Source organism: Macrobrachium rosenbergii, chromosome 53, assembly GCF_040412425.1.
Source record: "Macrobrachium rosenbergii isolate ZJJX-2024 chromosome 53, ASM4041242v1, whole genome shotgun sequence".
Lineage (NCBI taxonomy): Eukaryota > Metazoa > Arthropoda > Malacostraca > Decapoda > Palaemonidae > Macrobrachium > Macrobrachium rosenbergii.
In genome coordinates, this window is record NC_089793.1 from 52,043,064 (window position 1) to 52,061,841 (window position 18,778).

Below are 18,778 nucleotides of genomic sequence, written 5' to 3' on the forward strand. Positions count from 1 at the left end.
GTATACATAACGTCATTGCCGAGTGTCAGGAAGAAGCGAGTACGAGGAATATATGAGGGAGATTGCGTGGGAATATTACGTACATTGGTGAATGTGGATGATGAGAGGTACGTGAAGGTATGGCAGGTGATGACAGGTGATTTGAAAGGAGTTAATGATTGGACGTATGAGGAGTTGAAAGAAAGAGTAAAGGTAGATGAAAATGTAAGTGATAACGTAAGAGAACGATTGAGGAGAATGTTGTGGGATAGGCAGGGGGCGTTGAGTCGTGGAGACGAGGATTTTGGGGGATCGAAGCTTCCAGAATTTAAAATAGTTCTGGAAGACGACACCCCCATATATCAGCGTCCCCGACATTTTTCTCCGTCTATCAGTCGTGAGATAGAGGAGCAGTGTGAGGAGCTTGAGAGGGTGGGAGTGATTGAAAGGAGTACGAGCGCCTGGAATAGCCCCATTGTACCGGTACGTAAGCCAGATGGAAGTCTGCGAATGTGCGTGGATTATCGGAAGGTGAATGAAGTAACTGTGAAAGAGCGATTCCCGATGAATGTGGTGTCTGATTGTGTGTACAAGATGAATGGAATGAAAGTGTTTACAAAATTAGATCTGGTAAGGGGCTATTACCAGATGCCTCTGGAGGAAGGGAGCAGGCATATTACGGCCTTTTCTAGTTGTTCCTGCCACTACCAGTTCCGAAGATTAAGTTTCTGGCTGGGTTTGATCGCAAGAAGGTAACTGTTTTTATAGATGACATTTTGATTGCGAGTGAGACTGTAGAAGAGAATATGGAACTGCTTGAACGAGTGTTAGAAAGGTTGTAAGAAGTAGGAATAAAAGTAAAACTTGGAAAGTGTGCTTGGTTGGCTGGGGAGGTGGAATTCCTAGGGCATATGGTGAGTGGAAGAGGTGTAAGGAAGAGTGATAAGTTCGTGAACAAGGTAAGGGAATTTCCACGTCCCCGGACCGTGCGTGAGTTGAAAGGATTTCTAGGTTTAATTGAGTTTGGAAGGAAGTTTATAAGAGATTGTTCGGGGATCGGGAAACCACTGACTGAATGGACGGGGAAGAGAAATTGTGCAAGATTGAAATGGGATGAGCGAATGATCGAAGCGTTCGAGAGATTGAAAGAGGAGGCTGCAAGAGACGTGACGTTGGCTTTCCCGGACTATAGTGAGAATGCGAGTAAACTAGAACTGTATACGGATGCAAGTAAATATAGTATGGGAGGATGCGTAGTACAAATGCAGAAGGCGAATGGGGAAGAACAATTGAGAGTAATTGCGTATGTGAGCAAGGCGTTTGGAAGGGCAGAGTTGAAATATTCGGTGATTGAAAAGGAATTGGCTGCTATAAGGTTTTGTGTGAAAGCGTTGAAAGTATTTTTGTATGGGGTAGATTTTGTAATACGGACAGAACATCGACCGCTAGTATATATGGTTAAAAAGGAGAGTGTGAATGCTAGAATTGCGAGAACGATAGAGGATTTGAATGAGTTTAGTTTTAAGGTAGAGTATGTACAAGGTAGACAGAATGTTGTTGCAGATGCTATGTCGCGTATGTGGACTGAACGAGATGATAGGGTTAGGAGCAACTGGGACCCGGACCGAATACCTGTAGGATTTGTGGTAAAACAACAGTATGTAGGAGAGAATCGAGTGTGGGAATGTCTGTTTGGGGGGTTGAGTAATTTGGAAACAAATGGGTTGATTGACGGAGTACCTGCAAGCATGAATGAGTTATGTGAAAAGGTGATGAATGAAATGCCGGAAGGAGGAGTGCAAGAGGAAGGAAGGGAATTAGATGAGGAGGAAAAGTTAGTGAAAGTGTTGTTGGTAGTGGCTGAAATATTTAAAATTACAGTACGATTGTTGTTTGGATGGAATCGGCCGGTGGAGTATAAAGGAGGGGTGAATGAAAATGGTACGAATGTAATTTTAAATGTTCAATGTGGAAAAGATAATTGTAGCTGGCTGGTTAAGAAAGGTGATTGTGAGGAAAATGAGGGAATAAGGGGTACGATTGAGGATATCGTTGAAGATGAATGCGATGAGGGTGGTTGTGAGGAAGCTAAGCAGGTGAATGTAGCCGTGAGAGCGTGTATGCATGAAGCGAAAGGTAAATTAGTAACGAATGTAGTGGTGAATCAGAGTGAATATTGTAGTTTGATAGATACGGGAGCACAAGTGTCGTTAGTGAGTAGTACAGTAGTGAGTGAATTGGAAAGGTGCGATTGGGATGTAAAAAGAAAATCAACGAGTGTAAGGATACATGGTTTGGGACAAGGGAGTGTGTTAGTATGGGAGGAGGTACAATTAAAAATTCAGTTAGGGGGATTTGAAATAATACATAATTTTGTAGTCATGGATGAGAATGATATGCCAACATGCTTTTTATTAGGAATTGATTTTATGAGAATGCATGATATAAGTGTGGATGTCGGGAGGGGAATTTTAGGAAAGGGCGGCAGGGAAATAACGAAGGTTAAAGGAGGGTATGTGTCTAAAACTAGTTTTGTGGGTATGGTAGATATTGCAAGGAGTGAAAATGATTTGTTGAGTGAAGAGGAAATTAAGCAGATGCAAAATCAGTGCATGAGAATAAGTATGTTAAGAGAGTGTGTGTTAGAGGGTGTAAGAGTAGGAAGTTGGCCGTCGGAGTTAGAGGTGTATAAGCGAAGTGCTAAGAGATTTGTTGTATGTAAAGGTATAGTTTGTTTTTTGCATCAGGAAGGAATGTGGGATGGGAAGTGTATGTGCCAGTGTTTTCGGAAGATGCAGCCGTGGGTATGTGTTTATTAGTGCATGATAGGTTTGGGCATCTGGGGAAAAATAAATTATGGGAATGTATGAGAGAGAGATTGTATGTGCCTGGATTGAATAAAATTTGTGCGGATGTAGCGATTATGTGTGCGGACTGTCAGAAGGGTAAGTATCAAAGTGTGCATGCGAATCCACCTGTGTTGCGATTGCAGATGAAAGAGTTATTTGAGATGGTTGTGATTGATTGTGTGTCGTTGCCTGTGACTGCTAGAGGACATGTGGGAATGGTTGTAATGGTAGATAATTTGAGTAAGTTTGCATATGCAGTAGCGATTTGGAACAAAAAGAGTGAGACTGTAGCGAGAATGGTGGGTCAAGTGATATTGCCAATGTGTGTGCAAGCCGACGCGAATGTTGAGTGACAATGGGCCTGAATTTGTTGGATGGGAGTTTGAGCAAATGTTGCGTGATTGGGGCATAGAGCATGTGTACTCTACGCCGTATATGTCCAGTGCGAATGGATTGGCTGAACGAACGGTGAGAACGTTGACGGAGATATTACGTATGATGAGTGAATGTGATAATGTTTGGGATGTAAATGTTGGGCGAGCGTTGTGGGTATACAACGCCACCGTGCATATAGGGGTATTGGTATGTCTCCGTGTAAATATGTGTTAAATTTTGAAAAGATAGTGAGACCGAGATTGGGTATATCTGAGAATGATAGGGAGGTATGGAAGAAGGCGCATGAGAGGTTTGAAAGTTACAAGGTGGACGAGAAAGTGTTGAAAGAAGTAATCGAGAAAGGGCGGTTGAATGTAAATAAAGTGCGTGAAAAATTTGAGGGTCCGTATGAAGTGTTGGAAGTTGGTCCCAGTGGGCTTAGTTATGTTGTAGGGGAAGTATGTGTAGATGGTAGTGTGAGAGAAATACGAGTGCATCATAACCAATTGCATAGATGGAAGGATGTACCGGAATATGTGAGAGAGAATGGGGTGTATAAATGGTTGAAATCGAATGTGGGTGAACCAAGTATGCATGAGAGCTTGTGTATGGAGGATCAGCAATTGGTTTTGATAGAGTATGGTAGGAAACGTAAGAAAGGGAAGAACGTGAGTGAACGGAATGATCGTAAGTTGTGTGATAGGGGTGTGAGTGCCAAAGTGAAAATGAGTGATAAAGCGTGTAATACGGATGAATGGGATGGTATGAATAGAACGTATAGCATATGCGGGTTTGATATAACTGAGTTGACTGAATGTGTAGGGGTGAGTGAACGGTTGGAGGTGAGCGAAAGTGTAAGAGTAAGAGAGCGTAACAGTAATATACGAGTGATTGAAAGCATGAATGAATCGTTGCAACAATTGGAAAGGTCAATGAGCGAATGGGATGGGTTAGTTGAAGAATTGGGGGAGGTATTTGGGAACGAGTTAGAGGGTATAGATGAGATTGTGGATGAAATTGAGAGTGGTAATAGTGAAGAAGATAGCGTGAATCTGAGAGAGAATGGAGGAGAAAATGTAAATCTGAATGTTGCTGGAAGAGAGAGCGAGTCTGAGAGAATGATTGCGTGCCCGCGAACGCGTTCTAAAGGACCTGCTAGTGAGCATCCGTGGGTGTTGCGTAAGGCAATTTGAATGCAGTGTGAAAAGTATTGGTTGGGAAATGCTATAGGGAGAGAATTATAGAGGGATGAATGAATTTTTATTTAGCATTTCACAACGTTTTGTGAGAGAGAGAGAGAAAGAGAGAGAGAGCGAGTGTAATTGTCGTTAGTGAGTGTTTCGGTTGTTGGAGGAGGGATGAGGGTCGTTAGTTGGAGTTTGTTTACGGTGCTGTCTGTCTGTCTGTCGGTAGTTCAGTATTGAGTTGAGGTTCAGTCGTGAAAGTGGTCAGTTCAGTTCGTCTGAGTTTTTGGATACCAGTTATTGTATGTTTCGTGAGTCATGTGTTTTTCTGTCACATGCCGTTGAGTGCATGTGTCTCTTCCTTTTCTGCTGAGAGTCTGCTTTCAGTGTTGTTTGTGTGGTTTTGTGTGCTGTGTTGGCGACCGTGGACCCTTAATCCATCTCCAAGCAACCGAGGATCAGGGTGAGTGTTGTGTGTGTTCTATGTATCTGTGTTGTGTGTTGTTTTTGTGGTTTTGAATTCCGCCACATCTGTTCTTCCTAATGAACACATTAATATTCTTGTGTGTGTGGACTTAACTTATACAGACTACCCCTAGCCGCCCCTCAATCAAGTTTCCTGGTCTGGAAGAAACTGAGGCGTGACCTCCTTAATTCATACGCAGTGGAGGCAACAGTTGCCACCTAGGTCTCTCAACCTACCTTGTTGCCACCAATTCCTTGTGTGTTTTCTTTTTACCAGTTTCCAGCTGGCGCTAGAAGAATTATCCATAAATCAAGACTGCAGGTTTGTTAGCTATGAAAAATATAAATTGATAAAAAAATTTGTCATTTCATTTGGGTAAGTCCTTTTTCAAGTAGAACTTCTGGTGAAATTTTGTTTCATATACTGTAGCCATTCTGCTTTTAGTTGTTTTCATAATCACTCTAAGCTGTAAAGTGCTGTTTGCCATCTTCCAGCCTATTTAATGAACTTTTTAATACTATAATACTTGTAATTTTTGTGGCAATGCATTTTTGTTCATAGAAGAGCTTATATTCACAGTGACTCACACATTCACTTACATTTGCAGGTCTAAAGTTGACTTCAAAGACCACCCAAACTTTGTGTACCCCTCAAGATGTTGGACCAAAAACCTGCCAAGCAGTTTACAGTCAATTCAGATGTGAATATCTCACTGTAAGTATATATTGTGTTCAGTTGTGTTTGTGACTTGATCTTGTTGAAAACAAAAGCCATGGTGTTCCCTTATTGTTCCGTTTCGGCCTGTTCCCAGAAATCTTACTTATTTCGTCTCGTAATCATTTTGTATGTGCCGTGTAATGCTGTGTATTGATTTTTGAAGCATGGTTAGTCTATGATTTATTGTAGAGCCAAAAGTGGTTCATTACAATGGCGACCTTTGGCCAATTTTGGTTCTGTTTTGGTTGGCGGGATTGGTGGCGTTTCTAGAGGAGTGTCATGATGTGGTGTTAAGAAAAAAAATTTTTATTTTGTTGTGTAAGATGTCAGGTTAGGTCGTTTCTTTGCTGGAACGATCTTGTTAAGGTAGTTTCCCCATTTCTCCTGCCCTCCAGTGTTTTCGTCAGGATGGCCAGCTTACATCTGTCACGGTGTGAGTGACAGCAGTAGTTGGGTTTTGGGTGGCAGACAGATTGGTTCCTCGGCGACACTCAGCCAAGAAGGCAGCAGCAGCATCAGTGTGTTTTGATAGAGCAGCGGGAAGTCACTTTGTTGGGTAACAGGTGTGACAGACTTGTTTACTTCGGCGGGAGGATGAGGACCTCTGCGTCAGTGTGTTTTGACTTCTGCAGGAGAAGCGAGAGGATATCACGACAGTAAAAGACTGTCTCGACGAGTCTGCGAATTCATCTGTGTTGAGGATGAGGCTTTCCTGTTTTGACAGCTGATTGGTGTTTTTGGTGGTTCAGCCGATTACGTCTGGTTATCTCTGTCCTGGTTGGTGGTGAAAGACTGCCTCGACTGTCCTTTGGAATTCGTCTGTTTTTGTTCTGTGCTGCTTTGGTGATAATTATGTCTTACTGTCTGTTTTTGAGCTTCTTATTGGTTTAATTGAACATGTTGTGGTTATTGTAATGATTGTTTATTTCAGTATGTTATTATTTAATGGTGTAGAGCAAGTGTATGGCTCTGGAAATGATTTGCTGTTTGCATTTATATTTTGATTTTGTGTTCATTGATTTTTTGACAGCTGCTGTTAAGCATTCATTTTCTTTTATAAATGTTTATTGTTCTGCCTCTTGACTAATGTAAATTATTTAATGATTCATTTATTTGGATAAATGTGGTTGTTAATGATCATGCAGTGTCTTTTTGCCACCTAAAACCTGTACTCAATTGTAAATATGTACATTTATATATAATTAATTAGATTTAATTAAGGTATTTTTGGCACTTGTTTTGCAGCCTCCTCTGTGGTTTGTCCCGGTCCCCCCGGCCATTCCAGTCCCATCTCTTTAGTTTTGAGTAATGGAACCTCCTCCTGTAGAACCAGAAGATGGTTTCCGAGCAGATTTCTCTGTGGTTCGTGTTTCCAATTTTAGTCTGTCTTTATTAACTTGACTTGGTAGGTTTTAGCAGTTACATAGGCCTAGTTTCTTTGTATTTTATTTGATTTGCTCTTTGTTTTGACAGACCTAATGTAAGTTTTATTATTATTATGATTATTATTATTATCAATTTTCCTGTAGTTTCTGAGCAGATATCTCTCATTCATGTTTTCATTTTTAATTTAAATACATAATTATTAACTTGACTTGGTAGGTTTTAGCAGTTACAGAGGCCTGGTTTATTTGTATTTTATTTGATTTTGCTCTTATTATTATTATTATTATTATTATTATTATTAATTATTATTATTATTATCTTAAAATTTATACATCACAAAATTATTTATTATTATTAATTTGTTATTATTATTATTATTATTATTATTATTATTATTATTATTTATTATTATTTATTATTATTATTATTTATTATTATTATTATTATTATTATTATTATTATTTATTATTATTATTATATTATTATTATTATTATTATTATTATTATTATTATTATTATTATTATTATTATTATTATTATTGGGAAGATGAACCCTTTTCCTGTGGAACAGGCCCACCACAGGGGCCATCGACTTGCAGTTGAAGCTTCCAAAGAATATTATGGTGCTCATTAGGAATCAAACCAAACTTCCAAAGATGAGAAGATGCCAGTGAATCACAGTCAGCATTACAGTGTCTTCTAAACTTACTAAGAGCAATGGCATTCATCAGACAGCCTGAGAATGTGATCTGCAGTCTTGTAGTGTAGGTTATACAAGACTTGTAGCAATGTGCAAGTAGACATCAGACTCTCTCTCTCTCTCTCTCTCTCTCTCTCTCTCTCAGGGCTCACCTGTGGAATTCTAAACATGGTCTGGAATTTGGAACAAGGTAATGTTTTTAAAATTAGGTGGCTAGGTAGGAGAATTTTATGTAGGTTAATATAAGCAAAAACTTAAGAATTATGTAGTTATACAGGAAAAGGGGGATTCAAAATGTTAATGAAGATGTAAAATATACAATATATTGCATACGTATGTTTAAAGTTGAACAACTTGTTGTGTAGAATTTCAAAGTGATTATTAAATGATACAGAATTTGTGCTTGTCTGAATTATTTCTAAAAGTTCATGGAGGGTAAATGAAGATTTACTGAAAATGTGATATTACAATACATTAATTTACTTATGCCTGTTTGAATTTGAACAACTTGTTGCTTAGAATTTAAGAAAATGGTAAGATAATGTTTCAGAGCTTTTCCCTGTCTGAATTATTAGTGATTGTTTGTTTTGCAATGCCATTACTAAAATTTTGATTTTTTTCATTTAGACTTGCAGATTTTGGCGTATGTACAAAGTTTATTGTTTAACCAAAGTGCTGAAGAATCACTATTTAAATTCTAGACCAAGGAACAGTTTTCAAGACGATTTTTCAGAGGTACCTGTGTACCTAGGTGATAGTTTTGGATTAACAGGTACAGTACCTGGAAACATAAAATTGTTTTTTTTTATGTTATACAATGAATGTTTGACTGTATGAGTGTGTTGCCTGGTCTTTGATAGGACTCAGTATTGACTGATAGGTTCGTTCACTTATTCATTCATTCATTTTCCCCGCCCTTCTCAGTATCCAAGTCTTGAAACCTCCAACGTTATAGCTGTAGCCTGCACTTAATATTGTCTAGACTTCTGATGAAATAACAGTGTTAAGTAACAAAGACACTACATTACAGCTGCACTTGAAGATTATCTAGAGATCTTATAACTAACAGTAATTCCACATAGTCCTTAACCTAAATAACCTGTACTTTACACTTAAAGTTCAATTGAAGAGATTGGTAAAAAAGTATCACTTTTAAAATGGCAGCATATAAAATATTATGGTAATTATATAGCTTATAACTACTACACAGAATGGTGTCAAGTTGAGATATTTATTTTTTGTATAATAATTTCTAAAACAGGAACAATGAATGCTTCATTTTGTAAAGTCATTTTCAGACAATCTTCAAAAATGCTTCTTTGTTTACAGACCATTTTTCCCCTTCTTGGGGACCCTGTAAGAACATCAGTTTATAGGTTGTAGGTTATATGTTATAAGTTCATAACCCTGTTTTTAGGGAACTTTTTATATAAGAATCATGAACAGGAGACTGTGAATGAAAGTGTACGCATTCTTTAGATAGAACAATAATTATCAGAAATTGGAAATTAGTATTATCAAGTAATTGATCAGAAGTAGAGATTGTCTCTCAAAGTAATTGTATAATGCTTATACAATGAAGATTGTGCTGAACATGCTGTATACATGTATGAAACACTGTGGAATATTTGAATGGAAGAAACAGTGTATTGTATTTGCAGTTTTTGTAAAGTTGATGCAATTTTTTTAAAGAATTTTATAATTGTTGCACTATGATGATTTTAAGTTTTGAAAAGAATTTCGTAAGTGCTATGCTTTGTAATGAAATTATTTGTTAAGTAACTGTGATAATTTTAAACTGTTTTATAGTTTTGACACTTAAAGGTTAAATCATTTGTTAAACGATTTTAATAATTTTAAGTTGCATACAGATGCCAGTGAGCTTATTCGTATAATGGAATACAAAAAATTATAATAATTTTTGCCTGATTTGTGCCTAGAACTATAGGTATTTCCTATAGACTGTAAAACATACGTTTTTATAAATCGGATAGATAACTGCAAAACTAACAGAATTATCCCTCTTACTTAGGTTCACTCAGGTGGTGCACTGTAGGCATTTCTGTAGGCTTTACATCCATTCCCATTTCCTTTCTTCTGTTTTGCTGTCCAGCCACTCTAACTCCAACTCTTTTCAATGTCTTAAGTGCTGAGTGGCAGCAAGTGGCCCCTCAGTGCTTGGCCTTGCAGCCAGAATTTTCAGAAATGAGTCGCTTTCAGTTCACCCCAAGATTTTGGTGTTGCATTAACACAGGCCAGGGTTTGTGAAATGTTGGCTGAATATTCATGTAACATAGATTATTATGCTTAATATACCATTAGCAAAATGTAGTCGTGATTCTATTAAAGTTTGACGTAAATCAGTCAGTTACTCTTGCATAAGTTAGACCTTGGCTGGATAAGCTAGTCATCAGTTATCATTATTATTATTATTATTATTATTATTATTATTATTATTATTATTATTATTATTATTATTATTATTATTATTATTATTATTATTATTATTATTATTATTATTATTATTGTAGCAGATTCTTTGTTTTAACTTTCAAAAAGAGGTTCTCTGGTTTATGTGAGTCACAAGTTAGCCTTGAAAGAAACATGCATAATTATTGTTAATCTTTTGTGTTGAAATATCTTGAATCTTGAGTCATATTCTAGTGTTTCAACATATATCTTAGAGAGTGTAGTAATTAAGGAGAAGGAAAATAGCAACATCACATGTATTACAAAGAGTCTGAAGGAGTTTTAGGCCTATCGCTTGAACAATCACACAAAAATGAGCAAAAACAGTCAAAAAACAGATGGCATTTAAGCATGTCTTATGATATGTGATATTAAGGCATTGTAAAACTATAGTTATTTAGCTATTATGAGTTTGTCTTTTGTTTCACAGTCTGATTTTGAAAAACACCCAAACAGATCTCATTCATTGATAGACTACCATTCCTGCGTGTTTTTCAAATTTAAAGTTTGGTTGGTTGACTTTTCAGTATGAATCAGGTTTCGAATTTTGTAACCACAATTTAGATTCCATTTCCGTGAGAAAGCTCTGATATATTTCATATTTAATATATTCATTATAGCATCTTTCCTGATAGCAGTTCATTGTAAACATATTCAAAATGTGTTGGTGTCACTCCTTGTGCAGTGAATTTCAGACTTGCTTTGGCTCATAGCATTTTCTATAATGCAATCTCTCATTCATTTTCCAATTTAATATTACAATGTTAGTCAATTTACTGTTACAGTGCTAGCCAATTTAGTGTTACAATGTTAGCCAATTTAATGTTGCAATTTTAGAAATTAGATAAAGGGGTAAGATTGACATTAGGTCTATTGAATACAGAGACTCTTGCATTACTTGCTCTTAAGATTTGTTCAAGACAATAGATTATTTGCCCTGTAAAGCTCACTGGCATTCTGTAAACTTACTGTCGTTTTTATGTTATATTTATTTTGTAAATTAAATTTGAACAGGCAGAACACATTCTGATTGTTTAAAGGATTATTCTTTGTTAAGTGCAGCAGTGGTACCAATTTTTAAATTTATTTTTGAAGGCTTTTGATGAAATTCTTGAAATCATGAAGGGAGGATCTTCTAAGCTAACAAGACACATCTGTAGAAGAATGTCACTTTCAAATTTCAGTGTTTTATGTTTTGAATGTCATTATTATTATTATAGGAATATTTTAACCAGACTGTTGACTAAAAATGTGTAGACTTTTGAAAGTGCTTCTGATTAATTGATTCTAGAATTATATTAAATTTGAGTAACAGAGGAGTTGGAGAAGTTGGATAGCCAAGTAAAATGTATTTTGTATCATCATTAATCAGTTTTCAATAAGGCTATTTGGGTAGTTGTTAGCATTTCATGTTTGTAGGTAGATTTTGTGGTTTAAACAGCTCGCTCTGAGAGCCTTTTCAAACTCCTTTTTTGAAATAAAAATAGTTAACACAAATATTAGCAATATGTGTTCTGCCTGTCAGTGCCATAGAGGAGTTTAGTATAATAGCATATTGCAACAATGGCCAAATCTTTGAGTTAATTAAGAAAAAGTACTTGTAATGGATGTGTTTATGTGTAGGTGGGTATGGGTTGGCTGGTTCAGGAAATTTAAGGTGTTTCTTTTAATATGAATCAAGAAAAGTTTTCTGTTGTAGTTCAAAAAGTATACTACGTAGGCCTTCATAAAATTTTAGGTCAAGCTAACCAAGTAGATAGCTTTGCTTTTAAACTTAATGGTCTGTTTCTTACAGTTAAATGTAATTTGGACTTGCCCATAACTTATGATACCAGTTGAAAGTTTGTAGACATTATTGCAATATTTCCAGCATATGAATTTAGTTTGCAAAACTTCTGGCCTGCAACTCTTTAAGTTCTGTTTTATTTCTTGCATAGTAGAGCAATATTTCATGTTGAGAAAACTTAGGTTTATCAGCAACTTATTTTCTGAAATGATAAATAGTTTGAAAGTCTTTACTGTAAATGAATTTGGCCATTACTGCATTATGGTACATCTCTAAAGTGATTTATAAATACGATTGTTGTACATTTGAAAAAGGTTTCCTGTATGTAATTTGGTTATTGTTAAAGAGAACTTTTTATAAGTCTTAAGTTAGCTTTGCTCTGTCACCAGAAATTCTTTTGACATAAATGTGGGCTTCCATATTTAATTCTTGAGCAAGAATTCTTTTGTAGTTACAGATTATCGAGGAGGGCTTAGCATAGGACTTTGCATTGATACAGTAATACAGTGAGTTAAGGTGTGTAATTGGTAGATATTTTTAGATATATATTTTTACTTGATTTTTTTATAGAAATTTAGTATGCAATATACAAAATACAGTACAAACATTGATAAATGAGCTAAGGATTATGAAGGTATATTCTTAAAATATTTTATATATTTCTATACTGATTTTGAAATTTTATGTATTTTTACTTGATTTTTTATAGAAATTTATGGTTAGAACATGCAAAATACAATACAAACTGTATTAATAAATTAGGTAGGGATTATGAAGTTATTTTTTAGGTATTTTAAATATTTTTTACTGTGTCAAATGAATTTAGTATAAAATATACAAAATAAAACCGTATTTATGCTTAGGTAAACATTATGAAGGTTGGTCTGAAGAGTATTATTTACATTCCAATCTCAGACTAATTTTTTTTTTAAATATCTCAGGTAGACAAATTTCATAGGTTCAATAGGTCCAGCAAAGGTAATTGAACTACTTTAAAATCAAGGTATATAGAAAACATTTAATTTTAATTTAAATCCTGAGTTTGATCAAAGTGATACAACTTAGTTGAGGGCTTAACATACCAAAGCATTATATCAGTTTTTAAGAAAATTCGAAAGCAAAGGAGATGTGTTATCATTTGAAGACCCACGCCATATTGTCAGAAGGATGAATACATAAAAAATAATTTAAGATAATTCAAAGAATCTTGCGACAGGGTTGAATGTGGTCCCATGCTTTTGCCAAAAGGAAATTCACATTGTAAAGCTGACATTGCTGTTAATAATTTATTAATGATTGTAATGTTGAAGTTCTTCCAGATGTAGTTTATTGAACTGGAAATGTTTCTTAAAATAAAGGTCGTGCCAACAATTCAAAGGCTGGTCTTGCAAGACTAGTGCTGGTAATACTCAGCCCTTAACCATTGCCCTGTTACCAGAGGCCTTAGGCCTATAGGAGCCAAAAGCCCAGAGTGATAATTGTGGTTTAGTGTCAGCTTTCTGGAGTCAGCACTACACATTAAAGCTCTTTTTTTGGTTGCTGGAAGCATTTTGTCACGTGGTACAGTCTACTAGTTGGTTGATATTGACTGGAATAGGTCTGTAAAAGCAGTTTCATAAGACTGTAGAGATGGCTGCAGCTTAAGACTGTGTTTTTTACATTTTTGTGTCCTGCTTGTAAAGTGTGTTGTTACTTAGATTGGTCTGTAATTCTCAAAGGTGTTTTGTCAAGGAACCAAAGATAATTTTGGACACAGGAGAACGGATGTAAAACTTGAGTCACAGTTGTAACTTGGCAAGTTGTTAAAATTTTTAAGTGTTTCTTAGCTAATTTTGAGCAAAGCTGCCTTTTGATGACTGGTGAGGGAACAAATGGATTCAATATTTTTTAAGACTCTTTCAGTAATCTAAGACTATTTTAGCAAATGATATTTCTCAGTCTCTTTGAAGAACTCTTGTCGCTAATTTGGTTCCGTACTTGCATTCTGACAGTCATGTAGGAGTCCTGTACATGAAAAGTATTGTTTAAAAACATGAGTAAAGAACTTAAGTAACTCTACCGTGTAAAGTAAAAGGCTTCCTTTTTATATCAGATGTTTTACAGAGGTTTAATTAGTGTTTGCTATGGAATCTGATTTCTATAGTGAATGCGTAAACAAGATGGTAAGCTCCACTTATGAAGATGGAATATTCAGATAAGTTAAATAATCGGCCAGAGATCTTCCACACAGCTTTGAGAATAAAAGAATTTGGATAAACTTGGTACATTCTGCTGTTAAGATGCATAACTCACTCTAGTATGAATTTATTCCAAATATACCTTGTCTGGTAATCATACCTGTATTTATAACTGAATGAATTGATTACAAGGAAATATTTCTGTATTTTTTGTATCATATCGTTATTCATTTGATCTGAAGTTGAAAAATTTTAATGTGTGCTCAATTAGACTTGAATTTCATAGTACTGTATTGAATTGTGACGAGACTGGAGTAATTAACATTTAAAATATTTACACCATTGCATCTGTAGGAACATTGAAAAGCAAAAGAGTGTGAATGTTAATATCATTAATTTTAAGGGCTTTTTCAGTTTATAATTGTACCATTTTCCATTAAGGAAAGGAAGTTTTGGAACACTTCTATACTCAGGCTACCAAAACTTTCTAGAAGGGGATCAGTATCAAATTTCATACATGTCCAAGTTTTTGCACGTCTTGTTTCTTGTTGTGCAACTGTCCGGAAGAAGAGGAATAAGCAGCTGGTTGCATCATTTCACCAAGAAGTGGTGCAGCAACCTTTTCATTTTATTAAAATTGTCTGTGCATATATTGTCACTTCCTACAACTGTGTCAAAAGGTTTGGAGCAAATGGCCATTATCTGGAGATAGATTCGTGTGGTTCCTGTAACAAAACTAGTTAAACGACTGTCTGAATAGGAGGAAATATTTATATACAGATATTATTGTCATGAATCTATGTAAACGTCACAAAAAACTTTACATATATATCGTTTTCACTGGTGTGTATTGATGTTTCTGAAGATGGAGTTGAAATTTGTAAGTCAGTGATGTGCACAGGTGGACTTTTCAAAACCTGAGTTGTTCTCTGCAAAAAATGTTCACTGGAATGTCGGTCTTTGGGAAGTTCTGATTCTATCCAAGTGTTGTGGTCTCCGATTCCTAAGTCTTATTAATTTGTCCTTAGTATTCCATTTCCTCATATTATTGACGTAGTCCTAGTGAGTGACAGTGTTTGTGTTAAGTGAAGCTCTCTTTGTAGTTTGGGGTTTTTAACATGAATTCCAGCTGATTTTAGACATTCCCTACGAATTTCAGCTGGTTTTAAATCACGTGAAGTTGGTAGTGAGAAGAATTTCATGACACTTATATCCGACATTATCTTGAGGTCCTTAGAGCTACAGATTTTGTGAATCAGGAAATGAGAAGATCTTTATTTTTTCTCTGACATACGACGCTGAATTGGGATTCATACGATAACAATAAATTTTAAGTCTTCATTGTCATCCAGGTTGGACTACCAAACTATAATTAGTACCACAGATGTTCATGTTTTAATTATTATAATTAGAGAGTAATTCAAAGTAAACCTATGAGTCATATTACCAGACTTATATTTTACTTGAAGGATTTATTCATAAAAGAGATTTCTGGTGCAACAATGTAAAGTTAGAGAGTGCTTTAGACTGCTATGACTAGGACCAGAGCCAGAAAAGTCTTTGAAAAAGGTAGTAGACTTAGAGATAGAAAGTCATGGAAGAAGATGGGAATCCAAATCTGTAAAATTGCAAGGCAGGAGATGATTAAAAGGATTCAGTCTATGTCTTATCTCAGAGAGAAAAAACTAACATAAAGAATGGATAATTGTGGTTATTACAATCACGGAAATCTGTTAGGATTTATTGAGCTGACCACAAGTCTTCATCAAAGAATTTTAAAGAGGATAAGTATCTCATATTCCATCCATTTTACAAAAGGTATTAGTGTTAGGCACTTAACATATACAGTGGTTGAATATTTTTGAGGTGACAGGTTGCGTTAGGCATTCATTCAGCTGTAACTTTTTAGAACCTGGCAGAATTTGAGAGATTTTCCAAGACCATATCAGAACATTTGACATTTTTTCAAGAACTTATCAGAACTTGAGACATTTTCCAAGGACTTATCAGAACTTAAGACATTTTTCATCAGTGCTCGAGATGTTTTCCAAGAAGTTATCTGAACTTATGACATTTTTCATCAGAACTTGAGACGTTTCCCAAGAACTTATCAGAAATTAAGACATTTTTCATCAGAACTTGAGATGTTTTCCAAGAACATCAAAACTTACAACATTTTTCATGAGAACTTGAGGCTTTTTCCAAGAACTTATCAGATCTTAAGACATTTTCTAAGACCCTATCATAACTAGAAACATTTTTCAGGAACCTATCAGAACTTGAGACATTTTCCCAGGACATTTTTCAAGAACTATCAGGATCAAGACAGTTTCAAAAATTATCAGAACTCAAGACATTTTCGGAAACCCATCCAAACTTTTAAGACATTTTCCAAGAGTCTATCAGAACTTGAGACATTTCTCTCACTAAGAAGCGGAATGAATGGTCAGATTTTCATCCATTATTAATATTCCTAGGAAGTATTGGTTCTAATCCAATGCTAAAGGATTAAAAACTCTTCATAGTCATTATTTTGCTTAAAATGGGTCATTTTGATACCATACAGGAATACTGAGAGAAGTCAATAATTGTATCATTATTGTTTGGAAATCGGGGACATATTGAACATACAGAGTTAATGAGATGCTTAATCAGTAATCATGTCATTATCAGCTTACTTTACCAGTTCGACAAAGTGTTATATGGTATAACTCGACTGAACTCTCATGATAAGTCTTTTTGTCTTGTATTGTTGGTCTTCGTTAGTCTTCAGAATAGGAACTGAGGTCAGGAAACCTTTTTTAAAGATTATATACTGAGGAAAATATTTATTCAAATTATCTCCTGACTGCCATTTTTTTTCCTATGTTCTTGTTCAGCACTCTGCTGTCCATTTCGTTGCTGTCAGTACAGAAACTCTAGCGTTATAATTATGCTGTATTGGGTAGAATATTTACTCAACTTATCTACTGACATCCATTTTTTCCCTTAGAAGTTCTTGAAGAGCAATTTTTCTGTGGTGCCTCGTACAATCCAAAGCTTGTAGACCAATGTATCTTGTTTCTCTCTCAAGGAATAACAATTTCACAACTTTTCACAATTCACAACACTGTCTTCGCAGAGGGCACTTTCACCTCCTACAAAGGATGCAAGGATATCTTGCCTCTGTGATGGAATCCTATTTCCATTCACCATTTTCAAGGATTGAGTGTGTCCTCCATTCCTGAATTCACACGAGATTTGATCCTCTTTGAAGTCGTCTTTAGTCTGTTTTAAAATTTATTTTAATTATGGGTTTATGAATTTTATACTTTATATATCTTGAACTATTCTGAATTCTCTCCCCTCCATTTTGAGGGATTTATTCAGTATCATTTACATATATTTGCCCCTGAATTGACCAACTAATCTGAGGTATTTATCCTTGCTGTAGTCTGTAATTCTGTTTCAAATGTCTTTCTCTCTCGTCTAAAGGATTTATCATGCATTTACGGTACTAAATCCTGTCTAGATTTGCCTTCTTGGCATGAGGGGAGCCCAACATTGCTTTCTAGGTACCTTATTTTGTATTTATGGTTTGAAAATCCTGTCTAGATTTACCTTCTTGGCATGAGAGGGATTCACATTGTTTAGGTACCTTTATTTTGTCTTTATGGTCGAAAATCCTGTCTAGATTTACCTTCCTGGCATGAGGGATTGTTCTCAAGTGATTTATTAGATACTTCATTATGGATTTCATTCTGTCTTGTGTAAACAATCTGGAAGTCCCTTCATTGTTAAATCCAGTTTAAAAGTGGCCAAAGTCTGCCTGAAATAAGTTCATCATCTTCTGACTCCTTTGTAAATCCGTCGAAATTATGCTGTCTTGTAAACAGTCTGGGAGTTTCGTGCTTGTTAAATCCAGTTTGCAAGTGGTCAAAATCTATTAAAATAAGCTTCCACTTTATTTTTTATGGGCACCATTCCTCCCAAATCTAGTGAGGCATGCCCCACTTTGTGTTAATTTTTCCCAATTTCTGGGAATTTCAGTAAATCTCTCTTTTATCCTTACTGATTCTGATAGCATCCCACGTATTCAGTGAGGTCAGTCGTGGTTCAAGCCATTTCTGCTGTGTTTATGGATGTTGTCTATCATCAGCTGTAAAATTAGACTTCATAGGTCTAGATGCTGAGTGCAAGTTGTGATTCAGGTGTCAGCTGATAAGCTAGGTCTATTGGTATAGCCTCTTACGAGGAAATTCTGTTTCCTGTTTGGTTTTAAGGGATGATGTAAGTTTTCCCTGTTTAAAGAGGTTGTTTTGTCAGTCTCTTTGTAAATAAGAGTGAACTTGCTTGCAATGCAAGTTGATAAGGTGTTACTCTTGTTCACAAGTCATTCAGTCATAATTATTGGCCCATTTAATAATTTTCCTCCAGTTTGATTCTCTCTCTCTCTCTCATGTGTTCTGTTTCCTTTCTTTCACAATAAGGGAAGCATTTATTAAAGAGTTTCAAAGTTCTCCAGAGGAAGATCGTGCTTGAATAGGCTGTCATAAAATTTTTATGTACGTAACAGTTCCTCTGTAATTTCAGTTGTTTGTGTAAGTTTCATTGGTGTTTGATGCACCATTTGGTGGATAAATGTCTTTATCCTGTCATTTTGTGGTTGGTTCGTGAATGAACTCATTTTCAGTAGTAAATTTTGGTTTAT

The 18,778-nt window shown here is 35.6% G+C and overlaps 1 long non-coding RNA gene across 1 annotated transcript; it reads left to right on the forward strand.

Moving 5' to 3' along the window:
• Nucleotides 1–5,459: 5,459 nt before the first annotated feature.
• On the forward strand, nt 5,460–9,754 carry LOC136834459 (uncharacterized). The gene is made up of 2 exons (XR_010851817.1): nt 5,460–5,567; nt 8,292–9,754. It is a non-coding gene; the product is annotated as an uncharacterized lncRNA (long non-coding RNA).
• Nucleotides 9,755–18,778: the final 9,024 nt, after the last annotated feature.